Raw genomic sequence first — 4,312 nt, 5'->3', positions numbered from 1 at the left:
GTCTAGCTGGAAAACAATACATGGATTAACAGGTCTCCCTGACACTAAAGGCTCTGGTCCCCAGTAATTCTCAGTTGTCAAAGACTAGAACCATTTAATTTCCCCAAATCAATCCAATGCTTCTACACTTTGAATGCATTGCCAATCCTGCCAAAGRAGGGAAAACATGGCATTGTTCTAGGAAACATCTACCAGCAGAAAACTGGAAGAACTGAAAAGGAATTAAGAGAAGTGTRTTGATTTCTGACCTTCTTGTCAAGAATGGATCCAGAAAGCAAAATGGAGCCTGGGAAAAACAGCAGCGAAAGGGCAGTAAAAAATCTTAGCCACACAACGACAGACCAAAATACCAGAAGCTGACTTTCTGCGAGTGCAGGGAGGAGAGTAGGCTCAGGCTGGAGCTTCCAGAGGCAGCACTGACCCTGATAATGCCCCCAGAGGGACGATAAAAATTTTCATCAACTCTCATGGGAGGAGATCTGTGATAATGCCAAGTACTTCTGATGATCCAGAAAAGCCTGACTTTCCCTTTTAGGCAAGATATTTTACAGAGACAAAAGTAAACACAGTTGTACATGGACCACATCCCTGAGCTATGGAACCAACTGCCTCAGAACTGGGCCTGAGCCCTAACACGTTGCAATTTATACAAGACTACTTTTGGTTTCAACAACTGTTCATGTGTTACAGAGATGGGGATGGGCTTCACGGGAAGAGTTTCTATCCAAACAGCTTAGTCTTTGCACAGTAGGCACTGAGCATTCCTTCCGAGTCATTAACTCTGCTGTTTTGCACAGCAATAAGCCTAGATAAGAAAACAGCCAAGAGCTGCACAGATTGCCAGGGAGGGCTGGGGTGGAGCAGAGGTCCCTGCTCCGGTTCCTCACAAAATGATTCACTTTTACTCCTGGGCCTAGATAAACGCTCCACTGGCACAGTTTATCCATAAGCAAAGGGAGTCCCTGCACCACTGGAAACAAACCAAGGCAATGGGGCCGTGACGTGACTCTGTCAAGAACCATCGAACCCAAACGCTCCAAGGACTGGCGAAAGTCCCCTGTGGCCAGACTGYGTGAACGCAAGCAGCCTGGCCATGTGCTGGCTCACGGTGATAACATTGTGTGCCGAGATTGGCACGCTGTCCAGGTGAAATCATAGGCGGAAAAGCTTCCCRCCCCGCAGAGCCTCAGCGGTCACACTTGGGGCTACTCACTGGCTCTCCCTTGGATGCCACCCAGCTCTCTCCCACACCCGAGGGGAGACTTTATCCTGCTTGGCTTTCTTCTATTCTGTGGTGGAGGAACAGGTCACAAGTGGCTATTGTGTTTTCTTAGGACATATCTTTAGAGAATGTACCTGATCYCCCTGGCTCTGTGTCAAGGCCCAGAACCTTGTCTGGTGTATATTATTGCCCCAACCTCCATCTGCAACAGCTTTTGTCTCTCACACGCTTCCCAGAAATTTCTAATGGTAACATCACCCTACCAACTTCTCCCCCAACACACTTTTGACCTCCATCAAAGTTTGTGGGAGGGAAGATCCTGACATTATGAGAATATACTTTTTCAGAACGAAATAAAAAAATCTCCACTGGGAGAAAAAAAATCATTCTTGTTTGGCTCAGAAATGCAGAAGGAAAACTATTGGACATTTAAAGTTTAAAATATATGACAAAGTCATAGACTAGGCATGCAAAGGAATGCCTAGGCTTAAGGAGAATTAAAGCAAGACAAGCAAAGCTGACAAGTGGCCATTACAGCTTCTGATGACTGAACGTCTCAATGGATGCCAGTGGAGCCTCATTGGGCTTGGGCTATCAGTGCAGTATTACTCAATAAAAGCCGAACCAAACCTAAGGCACTGTGATCCTAGCCCATGTCCCTTTCTCCCCATAAACGAGCCTTGGTTTCTCCTGATGAAGACTCAGTCTTCTCCCACCTGGCACAGGGCAAAGGAGACCCACTGGTGCTGCCACAAGGGCCACGTAGGGCACGGTTGGGTGGTGCCCGTAGCCCTCGGTGGCAGCAGTTCAGCGAGTCTGGTGGTGGCTCAGACAGCTCCAGATCTTGTAATGGCTCCCAAATCTCACACTCAGCCCTGTAGTCCTGACATCGGGCCACCTTTGCAGACTCCAATGCCAGAAGGAACAACTGCAAGTGTCTAGACTCACACTTTGCAAAACTCTGGGCAGAAGACTTAGCAGAAATCCTTCCATGAGCTTTTTGAGAAGAATCCAGTCACAATTTAAAAGCTGCCTGTATAGAATGCTTGGCAATTCTCAGTAAGTTTTTCCAACAATTAATTACATACAATATTAAAAAATAGTGCTATTTCTCACATAATTCTTTTTTCAGTTTCAAATTCCAGTTACTGGGTATTGTTATACCTCAGTCTGCCAGACCAACGAATCCATTGTCAAAAGTCTCTTCCTTATGTAGACTCTAAAAAAAAAAAAAGCATTCAGTTCTATCCTTTTCCTGCAACTTTTCAACCTCTTCCATTGAAAAGCATGTTTCACACTCTTCAACAACTGCCAAGTCTTTTCCCTGAAATCTCCTACACAGGAACTACCGACAAAAGGACCGAACAGAGTATTTGGTAAATGACTCTATGGCTGCTAAAAACACATGCACACAGCCTCCCCTTGAGTTTTTTATCCTGAAGTTACTTTACCCAAAAAGTCACACRAGGTCTCCTAGCATCACCCTGGAATGAGCTACTATAACTCCCACTTCTTCCCTGTCACTGTTTCCCAAGACAAACTGCCAACTGATAAGCGCAGTCTCTATTCCTTATTCTTTGACACAAAACATGACACAATAGACAGTGTTTTGCTTGGCACCATCTTTCTGAGTGATCCAGGCTGTAGCAGTGATGCCTTTTATTTATTAATTTCTTGTTGTTGTTGCCTTGCTGATTTCTGAGTCATTCCTACTGATCAATAACAATTCTGTTTTCTTTCAGTTCATTGATAGCAGAGTTCAACAGCATAGAGTAAATGATCAGCTTCTCAGTGCTTATTCTCTCTTACAATTACACATCTCCATCTATTTGTAAAGTGACAGCCTTTCTGTGAAGTTCTAGTGTCTTTTTTTGCAAGAAAAACATAGCCAAAAAAAGGGCTAAAAGTGGTATAGCAGCAGCATCCATTCCTAGCCATTCCTAGCTCAGTCTACCTTGTTTAACTGGATTGTAAATGCTTTAAGGCGAAAGTTATCACTTGCACCTCAGCGCGTGGGCTATACAATTGGGGCTCTAACTGGGAAAAAGCTGCTCATAGAAACACAGGAAAATGAATATCCTGTACTCAAAGCACCTGCAGTGCAGTCTACACACATGCTTTAGCTCCAGCCTCTGACAGAGGAGCTAGTCACAGCRCACATTAAAATGAGAGCTGAGCGCAATGCAAGAGCAACCTGCCTCCTCCCCAGAGACTGGATCTGAGCTGTGAGTGACGCTCTGGAGGGCAGGTGCATCCATGTCATCCAAGTCTTTGCCGGCCCTTGTATCAGGGCACATGCCAGAGGGGAGGCTACCACACCCCAGGCTATCCGGGTTTGCGGTTTCCAGAGGGTGACAGGTGTGGTTACAGGGTTGAAACACTAGTYGTTGGTGACAGTAAACACCAATCCTTGCAATGTGCTACTGGATATTAGCCTTCCTAGTAGCCTTCACTTTAGCCCCTTGATAGGGACCAGGAAACACAGAGTAGAGTTTTACAAGGTCTTCTAAGCCTCAACATCCTGCATTCTCTGCTCCCCAAGATAGAGTTGTGACATTTGGTGACAGAGCCATGATGACTTTAATGCAGACAGCCTGCGCACTAAGAACAATTTCAAAGGTGTGAGCAGAAACACAGCATCAGAGGGCTCTGCTGCCCCAGCTGTGCCACCATTGCAAACAAACTAACAAGGGGGTATAAACCAAGAATCTATGACTATTGCACATGCCACTTGCACTGTGATTCAAAAAGTAAAACAAATTCCTGCAGTCATATCTCCCTTCACATTATTTTGGGGAACACAGACTTTCTCAGAAAAATCTAATACTGAAGAATCAGATCATGGCGAAGACGACACCCCCAAAATGAGTTTGATGTAGCTACATAGGGGGTAAATCTGGCTGTCATTGAGTTTGGAGAGGATAGATGGTCTCTAGGAGCCTTCATTTGTGTATTTGATCCAGACAAGGCTCTTAGCCTAGCTAGCCAAAAGAATGACATTTCTCCACTGCATAAAGCACAGTCCATACTTCTCCCACCTCTCCCCAGTTGTTTTTCTTCCTCTTTCCACCTGTTGCCTTTTTTTTTTTT

The sequence above is a fragment of the Nothoprocta perdicaria genome, unplaced genomic scaffold (genome assembly GCF_003342845.1).
Source record: "Nothoprocta perdicaria isolate Ctin4 unplaced genomic scaffold, notPer1 scaffold_100, whole genome shotgun sequence".
NCBI classification, from domain to species: Eukaryota; Metazoa; Chordata; class Aves; order Tinamiformes; family Tinamidae; genus Nothoprocta; species Nothoprocta perdicaria.
This window is presented reverse-complemented; position numbering follows the sequence as displayed.